The sequence below is a fragment of the Sapajus apella genome, unplaced genomic scaffold (assembly GCF_009761245.1).
Source record: "Sapajus apella isolate SASKATOON/1434 unplaced genomic scaffold, GSC_monkey_1.0 scaffold51, whole genome shotgun sequence".
In the NCBI taxonomy this organism is placed as follows: domain Eukaryota; kingdom Metazoa; phylum Chordata; class Mammalia; order Primates; family Cebidae; genus Sapajus; species Sapajus apella.
Window position 1 is genome coordinate 7,701,020 of NW_022436991.1, and position 16,765 is coordinate 7,717,784.

The 16,765-nt window shown below is 40.2% G+C and overlaps 1 protein-coding gene across 3 annotated transcripts in view; it reads left to right on the top strand.

Annotated features, from left to right (window-relative positions):
• The first annotated feature begins 10,475 nt into the window (after window positions 1-10,475).
• The window catches only part of ACSM3 (acyl-CoA synthetase medium chain family member 3), a 34,302-nt gene continuing 28,012 nt past the window's right edge, over window positions 10,476-16,765 (top strand). The window contains exon 1 of one of the 3 annotated variants that reach the window (XM_032242869.1): window positions 10,476-10,676. The gene's annotated coding sequence lies outside the window, so the exon portion shown is untranslated. Of the gene's footprint in view, window positions 10,754-11,290; window positions 11,400-16,765 lie in introns of those variants that run through there. The other 2 variants (XM_032242870.1, XM_032242873.1) reach the window with 2 other exon arrangements.

Genomic DNA, 16,765 nt, shown 5'->3' on the forward strand with positions numbered 1-16,765 from the left:
AGAGGAACTGAGCCAGAAAGTGAAGTAGAGACAGATGGCAGGCCAGAGAGAGTAGGACAGGGGTGGAGGTGGGTAGCTGGGTTGTCCGCTCTACTCTTCTTCTGGCTCTGATACCTGGAATAGACACAAGTGGCCTTATTTGTCACTAACACCTTTCCCTTCTTTCTTTTAAACTCTAAAGCCTCCATTGTTGAGGGTAAGGAAATAAGATTAGAGTAAGAGAGCTTACTGTGCTGGGTGTGACTTTCATCCTCTGTCTGTTGGGTCTACCTGGTAAAGCTCAGGTACCTTCTGAAGATCCATTTGATGTATGACATGCACATATACTTGCAACACCATATCTCTACTAAAATCTGACTCCAACTAGGCACAGTGGCTCACGCCTGTAATCCCAGCACTTTGGGAGGCTGAGGCAGATGGAATCCATAGTTTGTTCAGAGTGTCTTCACTATCCTTGTTACAACTTTATTGTCCATAGATATTATAAACACTGTGCTTCAGATAAATTCAAAGAGCAAGAGGCCTCATAATGTAGCATAGAAAATGAGAGTTTTGGAGTCAGATTTTTTTTTTTGAGACAAAATTTCAAAAAAACTCTGGATTTCACCACTGCACTTCACCACTGCTGGAGTGCAGTGGTGAAATCTTGGCTCACTGCAACCTCTACCTCCCAGGTTCAAGCAATTCTCCTACATCAGCCACCCAAGTAGCTTGGATTACAGGTTCACACCACCATGCCTGGCTAATTTTTGTATTTTTAGAATCAGGCAGGGTTTCACCATGTTGGCCAGGCTGGTCTCAAAATCCATCTGCCTTAGCCTCCCAAAGTGCTGGGATTACAGGCATGAGCCACTGTGCCCAGTTGAAGTCAAATTTTAGTAGAAAGCCTAGATCTATTATTTTCTTGGTAGAATCAGTAGAAAATCCTGAACCAGTAGGCAGCCTTCTGTATTTCTGATAGAACACCATGAAAAACCTCTTTCCCCTTCCTTATAAAATGTATATGAAACAGAATTCAAGTTCTTCTGTCTGTATGTAACTTACAAAATAGTTGGGAGAGTTCTCTAAAGCTTTGTCCTTTTTCCTGTTTCCTGCTTTCCTGTAGAACTGTTTATGAAAATTTTTTAAAGCATTTTTAATTGTTGTTTAAATTATTTGAAAAAAATTCATAACTTTAAACTGCCTTACGTTGAAGAAAAGATGTAGTCAAACTTGACTGATGAGATAGAAAACCAGGACAGATTGGGAAAATATTCCAGGTGCCTTTTTTTCCCCATTTGAACTGAATTATGCCAATTCCATAAAACATTCCTCATCCTCCCCCTGCCAACTGATAGTAGAGCTCAGTAACGCTCTGAGAAGCCCTGCCATTCTTCCTCTGCTTAGCTGTCCACAGCTGGTCTATGTGGGAGCCAGGGTCTCTTGGGAAGAAAAGGAATGGAAAGATGGGGTTTCATTACACATCGGTTATGTCACCTTGCCTTCTCCATTCCTCTTCCCTTGGGGATTTTATGAGAAGGCAGAAATCACATTTAAGGGATATATTGACATGTTCATTGTCAAAAATCTTTACTCTAGCCAAACTAATTCTAGGTATAAACAACTTGGCATTAAAGCCAAAGGACATTACCTTCCTAACAGAGTTACTTTCAATCTGTGACTTATTTCAAGGTTGTTTTCTCTCTACTAACCTTGGTTTCCTCATATTTAAAAAAAAAATTGATATATAGCACTACTTAGCTTACAGAGCTGCTGTGAGAAGTAAGTGATATGAGCTATCTAAAACACTTGGCATATAGAAAACATTCAAAAAGTGGTCATTCTCTTCTACTCGGCTGGGTATGGTAGCTCACGCCTGTAATCTCAGCACTTTGGGAGGCCAAGGCTGGAGGATCACTTGAGCCCAGGGGTTCAAGACCAGCCTGAGCAACATAGTGAGACTCCATCTTTCCAAAGAAAAAAAAAAAAATCACTTCTACTCCATGTAAGGAATGGTCCCAACCCTAGTTGCTGTTCCTTGCCATTGTTTTTCTTGTTGTTTTATGATAAGAGAAAGCAGTTGAGGAAAATGGTATGTTAGAAGACACTCTCAAAAGCCTGGTCTTGGCTGGGAACTACATTTATTTATTAGAGTTTTTCTTAAGACTGCTGAATACAAGAATTATTCCAATCACTTATGTCAGAATTCTTCTTAGATAAAGGCTCAGTGATACTAGGTTACTTTCTAGGATTAAACTTGGGAAGAGATCAAGGGAGATTAGATTTCAGTTGAGTGCTACAGAAGAAAACCAGATCTATTTCCAGATCTATTTCCTATGAAATAATACATATAGATAACAATTATCAATAGCTGCATTAGGTGAAAAGCTGCTGGAAATAATGATTGGATCAGGTCATGCCTCAACAACACAAGAGGAGAGCCAACACAACATTATGATTCTCCAGATGTGATGCAATAAAATTCTGCAATGCTATTTATGCAATCTTTTTTGCTATACATTGATCTATCCTCTAGATTTAACTATTAGTTTATAGAAACTACAAGGGACAGAAAAATATGTTAAACTCAACCGCAGTGAATTAGCAAAATCATCACTGAATTTTGGACACTTGGAGGACAATGCCCTATCTTCCACAATGAATTACAAAGAAAAAGAGATGGAATTTATAGATTAAAAAACATAAGATATATATATATCAATAAAATGCAATGTGTTGCCCCTGTTTGGACACTGAGTTGAAAAACATCAAGTGTAAAACAAAATTGAAAGTGAAAAAGTCTAGGTGGGGTGGTTCACACATGCAATCTCAGCACTTTGGGAGGCTGAGGCAGGCGGATCACTTGAGGTCAGGAGTTTGAGACCAGCCTGCCCATCATGGCAAAACGCTGTCTCTACTAAAAATACAAAACTTAGCCAGGTGTGGTGGCACATGCCTATAACCCAGATACTTGTTAGGCTAAAGCACAGAAATTGCTTGAACCTGGGAGCAGAGGTTACAGTGAACTGAGATTGCACCACTGCACTCCAGCCTGGGTAACAAAGCAAGACTGTCTCAAAAAAAAAAAAAAAAAAAAAAAACAGAGTGGGGCTGGGCGCGGTGGCTCACCCCTGTAATCCCAGCACTTTGGGAGGCCGAGGCAGGTGGATCACGAGATCAAGAGATCGAGACCATCCTGGTCAACATGGTGAAACCCCGTCTCTACTAAAAATGCAAAAAATCAGCTGGGCATGGTGGTGCATGCCTGTAATTCCAGCTACTCAGGAGGCTGAGGCAGGAGAATTGCCTGAACCCAGGAGGAGGAGGTTGCGGTGAGCCGAGATTGCGCCATTGCACTCCAGTGTGGGTAACAAGAGCGAAACTCCATCTCAAAAAACAGAGTGAATCTGGGAACGTAAAATTTTAAAAATTATACTAAGAGAGGATTATAATGGCTTTTTCAGGTATTAAATGGTATTGTGATTAGGTTTTAAAAGACTTCTTATCTTTTAGAGATACATAAGGAAGTATTTTCCGCAATAAGGAAGAAAGAGAGACAGAAGAGACAAAGATATAGCAACAGAGAATAAAGTAGTAAAAGCTACAGTTATAGACAACTATTTTTGAGAAATTTTTCTGTAAAAAGGAGACAAGGAATGAAGTGACAGGTAGAGGGAGACAAATGGCCCAAGAAATTTTATTTTCATATGGGAAATATTACCATGTATTTGTGGCTGACTTTGTTTCTCTATTACAATTCTTATTCCAAAAAGAAAAGAAAAGAGACGGACGGATGGACGGAAGGAAGGAAGGAAAGAAAGAGAGTGAAGGAGGGAAAGAGGGAAGGAAGGGAGGGAATGGGGAAAGGAAGGTGGAGGGAGGGAGGGAAGGAGAGAAGGAAGGAAGAGAAGGAAAGAAGGGAGAGAGGGAAGGAAGGGAGGGAGAGAGGAAGGAAGAAGAAAAAGGAAGAAAGGAAGAAGAAAGAAAGAGAAAAGAAAGAAGGAGAGAAAGGAAAGAGAACGAAAGAGAGAAGAAAGAAAGAGAGAGAAAGAAAGAAATTGATGATGCAAGAGAGAGAAACGATAACTGAAGGAGTAATATCCTGGAGTAAGGAAGAAGGAATGGTGTCAAGTCCACAGTAGAAAGGGTGGCCTAAGCTAGGACCTTGGACAGTTTTTCCATGGTCGCTGGAAGGAAATGCAGAGAGTATGGGCAGAGTTGTAGGAGTACTGGTTGATTATCTGGTTGGGGGAATAAGAACATTCTCTTCTGGCTTTTCTCACTTATAAATCTCAGTGAAATAAGAGGAGAGAAGGAGAGGTAACGGTTTAAAGAAACAAGGAGTAAAATGGTTATCTCCAACTATAGAAACGTAGTAGGGTTGTCAGACAGTGAGAAGGGCCCACATGAATTTTTTTGTGGTCAGGAAGTTAAAGTGTGCTAAAGTCATTAAATAGGAGGCCATTAGACTGAGGTAGCTCTAACACTCAGGTTCCCACATAAGCAAACTGAAGCCTAACTCAAAATTTAAAAGAAAATGAAATGTAAGTTCAGCCAGTAACAGGCAGCGAACTGGGCTTTGGTATATTGTCTTGAACTTCCCACCAGAACAGTCCAAATAAGGCAATTGTTCAAACTTTCACCAATCAAGGAATTTCTTTGCTCAGCTTCCACATTCACCCTATAAACACCCTCCCTCTGTCCCCTGCAATAGATCCCTGAACCACTTCCCATTGGAAGCTGTCTGATTCATGAATCAGTTTGCTCATATAGATGCTTTCAAATTTTAATGTGCCTTAGTCTCTCTTTTAACAAGTATAACCATTAAGTTTAAGACCACCAACAAATACCATGTGCAATTCTCCAGAGCCATGTTAAGCTTCTCAAGTGTCACAAAATAGGTAGGTTATCTGGAGTTTTGCAGACAGCTGGGTTTTCCCCAGTGAGTATGGTGGAGGACAGCAGTGCAAAGGATCTGAATGGCACATAGAATCCAAGCTGGGCAGAAGGTAAGTGAAGGTATGAAGGTGGTATGTGTAAGTCAATGGATTTAATATTCTAGAAGGGCAGAGGAATTGCTGTAATGAAGGTCCTAATGGGCTAGGGATGGTGTGAGAGAAAGCCAAGCAGGGAACAGGCCAGTATACATAGAGACCATATGGGGAGCTGGAACTCTAATCTCCACCCAGCAATAAGGAGGAGCTCCTTACAACTCAGGTGTCATCCAAAGCTGTGTAAAGAGCCTAGACATCTATATTATCCTGGCAATAATGAGGTGGTGTCCCTCCCCCCTCCCCTGCCAGGGCAATGTCAAAGCCAGCTAAAACACAAGGTTTAAATAAGGTGCAGTCTTATTACATAATACAGAAATGTCAACGTTTGAATTGAAAATCACTCCTCATACCAAAACCAAGAAGATTTCAAATGAATGAAGATGATGGATAGATGCTGAGATTACAGAAATGTTAGAATTATCTGACAAAGATTTTAAAGTAGCCTTGATAAAAAGGCTTCAGTGAACAATTAGATATGCTTGAAATAAATGAAAAAACAAAATATTAGCAAAAAATAGAAGATATCAAGAACAATCAAATCAAAATATTAGAACTTAAAAATTCAATGAGAAATCAAAAGCTTGGTGGATGATATGATACTCTGAAATATATACTTCATCTTCATTCCGGTTTTCTGGTACATAGCCACTAAAACCCTTGGAATCTCTGAAGTGGTAAGTGCCTTTTTGTAAGCTAATAAGATGAATAGGGGCTAGGTGTGCAGGATGGGGGCTGGTTGCCAGGGGAACCAACCTTGTGATTAGAAGGTTAGAACTTTCTGTCCCACCCGCCCCCCGCACCACCATCCCACTCCCCATCCCCTTACCTCATGGGAGGAAAGAGGGGTGAAGGTTGAGTTGATTACCAATGACCAATTATTTAATCATTCGTACCTGTGTAGTGAACCCTCTATAAAAACCCAAAAGGACTGGGCTCAGTCCTTTTTATAGAGTCCTTTTTATAGAGGCTTCTGGATAGTTGAACATGAGGAAGTTCTAGAGGGTAGAACATCTGGCAAAGACATGGAATCTCTATGCCCCTTCTCCCATACCTCACCCTATGCATCTCTTTAATCTGGCTGTTCATCTGTATCCTTTGTAATATCCTTTATAATAAATGGGTTAAGTAAATGTTGCCCTTTGTTCTGTGAGTAGTTCTAGCAAATTAATTTAACTCAAGGAGATGGGTTAGCAGTACAGGTTCAACTTTGAATCTTACGGCACTTGAAATGGGGGGCAGTCTTGTGGGACTTGTAAACCAAAAGTAAAATTCTAAGCCTCCAAACTGACTGAATTGATCCTCCTTTTAACCAAGAGGTCCCAAGGAAATCTGAAAAATTAGTCAGGCCATGATGGAAAGCCATCAGGGGTGGCTACAGGGCGCAGTGGTGGGGTGGGAGTGGTGGTGAGGAGCACAGACATGCCTCATTATACTCTCTTCCCTTTTGGAGTTCAGGCACAACTGACCAACATTAACATTAAAACACAGACTTAGAATTGATGAAACAGTCTCTTTATAGCAATAAGTTACCAAATTCTAAAATGACTCTATTACAGCATCACATAACAGATAGCAGGCCCTAAAGAAAATCAAAGTATTTTACCCAAAAGATATTTCTTTGACACATTTTGAAATGGCCCTGCAGAGGCGTCTCTTTTGGGGAAAAATTGCATTCTGAAGGAAAATCTCCTTCTTTTACTAGGTCTTTCCAGAGAGTGTGATGCCTTTTAAGGTCTAATAAGAGACACTGACATCTGTTCTGAGGCCTGCTACCTGGAGATGTCATCTACTTGACAAGAACCTTGCTTTACCTTAACTTAAGCTGATTTCAACTCTTCAGCCAGAGCTTAACCCTTTCAACCAATTGCCAATCAGGAGACATTTAAATCCACCTATAATCTGGAAGCCCAGCCCCCTCCTCCTCCAAAATGTCCCAACTTTCCAGGCTAAACTAATGTATGCATGTATTGATTTATGTCTTTGCTTATAACTTCTGTGTCCCTAAAATGTATCAAATCAAACTGTAACCCAATCACCTTGGGCACATGTTCTCAGGACCTCCTAAAGCTGTGTCATAGGTCATGATTCTTAACCATGGCAAAATAAACCTCTAAATTAATTGAGAACTGTCTCAGATACTTTTTAGTTTACAGATTGAGACCTTAACCTGTAGGGTCTGACACTATCTCCAGGTAGACAGTGTTGAACTGAATTGAAGTGGGACACGACACCCAAGCTGGTTTCCACGGGAGAATTGCTTGGTGTAGTGAAAACCCCACACACATCTAGTTTCAGAAGTGTTATTGTTAGAGTAGGTAGTCAGGAAGACATGGGCAAGGCAGGAAAGGCAAGAAAGGCAGGAATGTCAGGCAACAACCAGGTGATGGTAGGCAGTTATTAAACTGTCTCTCTAAAATAATCAGTGGCTGCAGTAGGTCCCAGAAAAAGGCAGTCTTCCAAGAGATAGAAAACACCTGAAGCTGGTGATCAGCAGCTTTCCAATAAGATCTCAGGAGCTGGGCAAATACACTCAAGTACGCATACTAAGAGGCAAAATGGCTGAGTTTAACTGGTATACAATCTTACTCTAGGAAAACTTGACTGGTAAGGGAAAAAAAATGCCTCAAATGAGCATGTGCACAACTTCAGTAAAAGCACTGCACATGTGGCCTCTCCCAAGTGCTGACAGGCCACTGTGCATACAGACAGCCCACCCCAAGGAAAAATCAAAGGAGGAGAGATGCAAAACCTTGGTAGCATGCCAATGTATAAAACCCCAAGTCAAAGGTCAAATAGGGCACCTGGATCTCTCAAGTTGCCTGCTTGCCTCGCTTCCTTTGGTTCCTGCTCTAAAACTTTCTAATAAACTCTCACTCCTGCTTGAAAACTTTCCTCAGTCTCTCATTCTGTCTTATGCCTATTGGATGAATTCTTTCCTTTGAAGAGGCAAGAATCAAGTTGATGTAGAGCCATATGGATTCACAGCTGCCAACACTATGTTGAGTGGTATGTGAGAGTAGAAAAAAAACACCTGTTTTTTAAATCTCTAATAATGAGCTTAACATCAGAATCAAAATAACAGAAGAAAAAAAATCAAAGATCTAGAAGCCAGAATTTACTCAACCTGAACAACCAAAAGAAATTAGAATGGGGAAAAAATAAAAAAAGAAAAAAAAGAACAGAGCCTCAGGGACCTTTGGAACTATCATAATAGATCTAATGTGGGAGCTAAAAATTTACTCCAAGAAATAATGGCTGAAAACTACTCAAATTCATCAAGAAACATAACTATAGAATTCAGCAATACAGAAAAAGAATTATACACCAGGACCAAGCAAGATTTATTCTAGGGAGGCAAGGCTGGTTCAATATTAGAAGATCAGTATAATCTATCTTATTTGAGGAAGGCGACCCAAGCATCTAAGATCACCTCCCCCTTAACTTCCACGCTGCATTTCAATAGAAGTAAAGGCTGGCTGACTGGGCGTCACCTTAATTGCCTTCGTATAGATAGCAGGCATGGTATGGGGGACTCTTTCCAGAAGGCACTGTTTTTACTTAAACAAGATCAAACCACCAACCCATGTCTACTCCATGGACCAAGACCCTTTCACATGTAATATCTAGAGTTGTAAGCCTATATAAAGGCAGGGCTTCTCTTTGTTGGATGAGCTTGGCTGTTGGGCAGCTATGCCACCCTGCTCCCAGCTGAAATAAATCACCCCTTCCTTCCTAGTTCAGTGTCCAAGACGTCTGTTTCTTGTGGCCGTTCCTGCTTCAATTAACAAGCTAAAGAAGAAAAGCATCACATGCTTATATTAATTGATGCAGAAGAAACACTTGCCAAAATTCAACACCTATTCATGATAAAAACTCTCAGAAAAAATATAAATAGAGGAGAATTTCCTCAACTTGATAAAAGGGATCTACATAAAACCTATAGCTAATATTGTACCTAACCATGAAAGACTGAATGTTTTCCCGCTAAGATCAAAAGCAAGGCAAAGATGTCTGCTCTCAGCACTCTTATTCAACATAGAGCTAGACATTCCAGCGTTTACAATAAGGAAAGAAAAGGAAACAAAAGGCATATAGATCTAAAAGAAAGAAGTAAAATCTGTTTACTTATTTGCAGATAATGTGATTACACAGAAAATTCCAAGGAATTAACAACAAAAAACCCCTAGAACTCAAAAGTGACCAATAAATTCCTCTTCAAGTAAATTTAAGTTAGGTCTCTATCACGTGTAATTGAAAGAGTCATTTATTTATTTACATATCCATCAACTACTTATCGAATGCCTAAAATTTGCCAGGCAATATTCCAGGCAATAGATACACCATCAAACAAAAGAGTTCTTACCCTCAACAGTGATGGTAAGAGATGTAAAGAGTTTAAAACAAGGTAAAAGAGAAAAAATGAAGAGTGCTAAAACGATGAGTTTGTGTCCTTTGTAGGGACATGGATGAACCTGGAAAGCATCATTCTCAGCAAACTGACACAAGAGCAGAAGATCAAACACCGCATGTTCTCACTCATAGGCAGGTGTTGAACAATGGGAACACATGGACACAGGGAGGGGAGCACTACACAGTTGGGTCTGTTGGGGGGAAATAGGGGAGGGACAGTGGGGGGGTGGGGAGTTGGGGAGAGATAGCATGGGAAGAAATGCCAGATATAGGTGATGGGGAAGAAGGCGCCAAATCACACTGCCACGTGCGTACCTATGCAACAATCTTGCATGTTCTTCACATGTGCCCCAAAACCTAAAATGCCATAAAATAAATTTAAAAAAAAAATGTGGTAAGGGAAGACTTCTTTGTTAGGACACCGCATAAAATGAGGATTTTGGCCAGGAGGATATCTGAGAGAAGAGTTCCAGTCAGTGGGAACTGTGAATTCAGAGAGCCTGAGGCTGAAACAGGCAAGTATGTTTGAGAAAAAGCAAGGAGGCTGGTGGCTGTGCAGAGTGAGGCAGAGGAGGGGAAATAGGCTGTGGATCAGAGGTCCCTGTGCCAGATCTTATAGCTCCTTGCAGTTCATGTAAGGACTCAGATTTTACCTGGAGCGAGCAGAGAAGCACTGAAAGATTCACGCAGGGGTGTAAACACCCCATACCGTTTATGTTTAGTCCTACCACTTCAACAGATAAACATAGCAACTGGTTTGCTAAGATTTAGGCCAACCCATAACCATCCTTCAACTTTTTCCTTTCAATTTCAAAACTCCTCTACGGCTTCCTCCATCTGTTCTTTCCTTCTTCTGAGAAGTGCCCTCTCTGCCCCTTTACATAACTAACCACTTCAGGAACTCCTTGGACACATTTCTTTTTGTGAATAATTTGCTTTCCCTCACAAGTTTGTTGTATATATGTAACTCATTACCTGTAAGAGAAACCTCTGGAAGTTGGGCAAACTTTCAGGTAAACTTTAGCCTTGAGCTTGGCTCCACCCTCCAGAATGTCTCCACCAATCAAGAAAAATGCTTTGGGCCAGTCTTGCTCCTCCCGATTGTCAGGCTACTCCTCTCTCTTCTTTTGACTGCTATCCAAAAAAGCAGAGGATAATTCAAGTTTCAGTGCTGCTCTTCTAAGAAACGAGTCTGCCATCATCTCCAGCTGTGTTGGAATCTGTTAAAGTCTAGTGAGTACCTCATCTCCTCTCCCTTGTAAGATTTCCTGAACTGGCACATCTGATTTTCAAGCAAAGATAATGGAGAGGTGAACGAAACCAACAAATCAAAAATGCTGTCATTAAAGTAAAGTCTTGGCAGCCAAGGTTTCTCTCAGAATTTCTCAGTTATGTGATACTATCTATTAAGTGATGAGGGGTATGCACACACAAAAGGCTATAAATGTAGCAGCTGAGTTTTCATGTTGAGCCTGTTGGTGCTATTTGATCTTTTTGAAAAACTATGTACATGTGTTAACCTGATAAAATTTTTTTAAAATTTTAATTGAGCCAGATGCAGTGGCTTACGCCTGTAATCCCAGCATTTTGGGAGGCTGAGGCAGATGGATCACTTGAGGCCAGGAGTTTGAGACCAGCCTGGTCAATATGGTGAAACCCCGTCTCTACTAAAAATGAAAAATTAGCCGGGTGTGTGGTGTCATGTGCCTGTAACCTCAGCTACTCAGGAAACTGAGACAGGAGAATCACTTGAACTTGGGAGGCAGAGGCTGCAACGAGCTGAGATTGTACCACTGTACTTCAGCCTGGGTGACAGGGCAAGACTCCATCTCAGAAAAAAACCAAAAAACAAACAAACAAAAACGACCAGATAGTGGCTGAGTTTTTCACTGTTCTGTCTGCTTAACTTCCCACCTTGCTCAGTGACAGATGGGAATCCATCTTCTGCATCATCCAGTAAGTACGTAAATTACCTCTAGGAAATTTTGGGAAACACAGATGCAAACAAACCTAAGAGCAGCCACATTTCTCCTCTAGGTGGTCAAGGGCAGCTGCAAAAGTTCTGTATAGGAGGGGTTTCTGGAAGGGTCTGGTTGGGGTTGGAGAGAACAGCAGTGGCTTTACCTTGTGTTGTGGCTCTATATGTTAAACTACTATTATTACTTGGATACATAGAGGGAGGAATGTTTACGGAGATGTGGGGAGGCTAAAGCCCCCTTGGCTGTATGGACAAAGAGCGTGCATTTCAGATGAGACCTTAAATACTTTCAGAAGCCCATCTGACCAAGAGTGGTACTGTCTTTCTTAGAAGAGTTTTCCTTACCAATGTTTCTGTGGCTCAGTATAAAAATCTGGACTCACTCTGGGAAAGTTATCTCAGCTCTTTTACCTACAGATAATTTTACAAACCTATAAAACAGAAGTTGTAAAATGCTAAGATCAATGAAAAGGTAGGAAAAGAACTTTATTGAGGAGAAGGCAATCTTATGGTTTTGATTAAGAGGATGTTGATGTTTGCTTTTTGGTAACAGAATGGTTAGGTTCATTTTAAGCTCCAAATGACTGGTCAATTTTCCTTTCAATGTATATTTGAAGGATTCTGAATGTGGTACAGAGTACTGTTTGGGGGCTAGGGAAGAAATCATACTAAACTCTGATTCTATTCAGAATTAGCAAGCCCCAAGCATATTAATATTTACATAATTATTTAATGTCTTCCTTAATAGTCTATAAACTTCATGGGAGCAAGACTAGCTATGTCTTGTTCACAGCTGTATTTTCAGCATTTAGTACAGGTCTAGCATATAGCAAGTGTTCAATAAATACATGGTTAATGAATAAATGCACTGTCCAATTTAAATATGTGTGCATGTTTGTATATACTTATCTGTAAAATGGAAATAATATCTGCAAAGTGCTTGACAGTACAACCACTTGCCATATCTCAGCAAAAATGTTACCTCCCTAGAGAGACCTTCTAAAAGAGTGTCCCTTTTCTCCCATTACTCTTTTCTTGTGTAATATCACATTTATTTGTTGCTTTGTTTACTATGTGTGTCTTTCCATGACAGCAAGGAGGACCTTGTCTCTTTCATTCCCTCTTATATCCTCTATGTCTGAAATAATCCATGGCTAGTGATTAAGAATTGTTGAATATATAAATGAATCATGCCAACCTACCAAGAATGAAGCACAAGATCTTAAGATATTTGTCCAAATTCCTGCCTCTTAACAGGATCAGAAATTTTTTTCTAATACTTCTCAACCATTTAAAAATAGTATTCATTTTCACATCCAAGTAATGAAAGACTCAGGACATTCCTTTTGGAAGAAATAGTTTCAAAATTTTATCTAAATTGCAAAATTATACAAACAACTCAAGTGATCATTGATAGGGGACTGGTTTAAGAAATTACAGTGCAGCTCTTCACTAGAATGTCATGCAGCTGTTATAAGAAAAACCAGGACAGGGACAAATGTGATGGCTCCCACCTGTAATCCTAGTGCTTTGGGAAGCTGTGTGCATGTTTATGTGTATTTCCTTGTCTGTAAATGGAAATAATAAATAACTGCAAAGTGCCTAGCACAGGAGGATTGCTTGAGGCCAGGAGTTTGAGACCAGCCTGGGCAACATGGCAAGATCCCATCTGTAAAAAAAATTTTAAAAACACTTAGCTGGGTGTAGTGGCACACACCTGTAATCCCAGGTATTCTGGAGGCTGAGGCAGGAGGATTACTTCCTCCCAGAAGTTTGGGGCTGCAGTGAGCTATGCTCATGCTACTGTACTCCAGTCTGGGTGACAGAGTGAGATCCTGTCTTTGCAGGGGGCTGGGGGAGGAAAAAATAAATAAATATTTCATTTAAAAAAATGAAGATCTCTGTGCACTGGTATGGAAGCCCTCAAAAAGTACATTGTTAAAAATGTTTTTAGTGGGCAGAATACTGTGTATTCTGGGGTCTCTGCTGTGTAAAATTGGTGGAGAAGAATCTATACTCATAATTTGGTTGAATGTACATAAAGAAACCTTGAAAAGTAAGTAGAAATAATAATGGTTTCCTGGGGTGAGAGCAAACCAGGCAGCTTTGAGACTACAGGTGGGAGGCAGATTTTTTTTATGGTTTTTTTGAGCCATTTGAAGATGTTATGAAAAAAAAAATTAAAAACATAGAGAGACAGTACTGTTGATTGCTTAACTTCTTCCAGTTAAAATAAACCTGATGCTAATTCTGTTGAGGAGAGCAGCCAAAAGCATAGGCTGTGACTTGCCAGCAAATGGCAGGGACCAGTAGTTCCCTCCCTACCTCATCCCCAATGCCAAACAGAATGACATTGTTGGACTTGAGGTCTTAACCTATAGGGAAACTAGGATTCAGAGTGATTTTACTTCTGTTCTTAGAGCAGCCTTTACTCTTAAAGCCTGCCAAGAAATTTTTGTTAATGCTTCCCCTCCCGTGGAATATATAGGCAAGAGAACCCTAGACAACAGTTTACTAAACTGGACCTTAGAAAAGTCTTATCTTGGAAAGATTCTGCCTCAGTTTTTCTGTATTTTAATGTTTCCTATCAATCTAGTTCTTATCTACTATTAATATAGATTAGCATTGTCCAAAAGAATGTTCTACAACAAAAGAAATGTTTTATGTCTGTACTAACCTATATACAATAGCCACTGGCCACATGGGGATATTAACCACTTGAAATGTAGCTAGTGTGACTGATGAACTAATTTTAAAATTTATTTAATTTTTTTAAAAACTGCCACAGGTAGACAGTGCAGTAGTCACATAAATCTGGTTAAAGCAGTAAAGGCACATTTCAGGTCTATCCCTTCTGAAAAAGCCATTTATTCATTCAACAAACATATGCCAAGTACATACTATGGGCCAAACGCTACTATAATTTCAAGGAATAGTAGCAGAACGTAACAGAAAAGGCCCCTGCTCTGGTAGAACTCACATCACAGTGGCCAGGTGCAGTGGCTCACGCCTGTAATCCCAGCACTTTGGGAGACCGAGGTGGGTAGATCACAAGGTCAGGTGTTCAAGACTAGCCTAGCCAACATAGTGAAACCCCATCTCTACTAAAAAGACCCAAAACTAGACGGGTGTGGTTGTGGGGGTGCCTGTAATCCCAGCTACTTGGGAGATGGAGGCAGGAGAATTGCTTGAACCTGGGAGGCAGAGGTTGCAGTGAGCTGAGATCATGCCACTGCACTCCAGCCCAGGTGACATTGCAAGACTCTATCTCAAAAAAAAAAAAAAGAACTTCCATCACACTGCAAAGATCAGCCAACTGCAGCCCATGGGTCAAATCCAGCCCTCCGCCTGTTTTTGTATAGACTTTGAACTAAGAATCATTTTTACATTTTTTAATGGTTGAAAAAATAACTAAAAGAGGAATACTAATTCATGACCCATGAAAAATGAAACTCTAGTTTCAGTATCCATAAATAAGGTTTTATTGGAACACAGCCATGCCAAAATTTATCTATGTATTGTCAATGGTTGCTCTCTCAAGGGCAGAGTTAAATACCTGCAGCAGAGACCATATGGCCCACAAAGCCTCAAATATTTACTATCTGGCCCTTTACAGAAAAAGTTTGCTGACCCATATTCTAATAGAGAGTAATATGCTTGGCACCATGATAAACATTTCACATGCATTATCACATTCAGTCTTCAGGACAAATCTCTGATGGTGATTCTATTAGTCACTCCGTTGGTAAAATGTGAAACTGAGGTTCAGAGTGATTAATAATTCAAATAAGGTCACACAGTTCTTAAGAGGCAAAACTGGGAGATAGTATCACATGACTATATGGCTCAGCAGCCAATATATTTAGCCATAATACTATAGACTGGTGCTTTTCATACTTGAATGTACATACCAGTTACCTGGGATCTTGTTAAAATGTCAACATCTACTAATTCAGTAGATCTGGGGCGGGGCCTGATAATGTGCAATTCTAACAAGCTTCCAGGTGATAATGATGATAATGCTGGTTCACAAATCGCAGCCTCTAAATCAGTGATTCTCAACTATGACTGCTGCCCATTAAAATCTTCTGAGGAAATTTAAAAAATATATGAATGGGCAAAGGGCCCACTCCCAAATATTCTACTTGATCCAAGACCTAGACATCAGAGTTTGTTTTTAAGCAAAGTTTTCTTGGTGATTCAAATGTACAGCTGAACTGTGAACCACCGCTCTATTGAAATCCTGTTGAATGATAGTAAAAACATCCAAATGGGAATCCAAAGACCAGAGTTCTAGTTCTAACTCTGGTATGACAGAATGAAGCAGGCTGTTTCCCTTCTCTGGGCCTCCGGTTTTCTTTGCAGGTGAAAAATGAAAAAGCTGGAACGAGATGGTCTCAGAGGGCTCAAGATCACTGACTTGTCATGTCTTCACACAAACAAATGAGAGGGGCAGAAGTACCCAGGTTTCCTGATGCATTGGGTATATCAACATGACATCCAAACACTGGTCCATTTAGAGTAAAACTGCAATAATTGCAGATGTCAGCTAAACTGTCCATTTAGCTGGCATCTGCAGTTATGTATTGTTTTGGCAATGTATCAATACAGAAATGTTTCCACATAGCCAGACTGCTTTACACAGAACTGTAATCAGAATGATGATTTAATGATTATGAGAGTAATACATATTGCATTATAGGAAATTTGGAAAATTACAGGAAGTATAATGAGGAGAACCTCACTCATAATCCCTAGAACTGGATTTTTAACAGCCTCAACCAAATAAATAACACTGTGATCAAATGATTTCCCACAGAAGCAGGTGATGGCCCAGAGGGGCCTCCCCCACAAAAGTCCTAAATGTTAAAGCCCCATTATTACATCTCCAGTAAATACAGCTCCAAGCCTGGACTTGAAAATAGTGTGGGCCCCTATTGAGAACATGGGAACTGCAGCCTATAAACTAGATAGTTTATAAACTGTGACAGTGCTTTCATGTCTAATTGGTACTACTATTGGGCTACTGTCGGTTGCTTCATCTACAGAGTATCTACTTTGAAAAATGCTCCTTAACATTTCTGCCCTACTTTGAAATCTGCAGGTGAAAGACATCAGACAAAAAGGCTTAGCCCTTTGCTTTCAGTGAGATTAAGTGGGTGACCCAGATTTTTACTTCTTTAGAAATGCATATAGGAGTCAATAGGGCACAGTATTCAGGAGAATGGGCTAGGACCTGATAGTTCCGGGTTCCAATCCAACCAATGCCTCTTACAAATAATTTTCTCAATCTGTAAACAGAGATGATAATAGTACCCACTTCACAGGGTTTCTCTGAGGATTT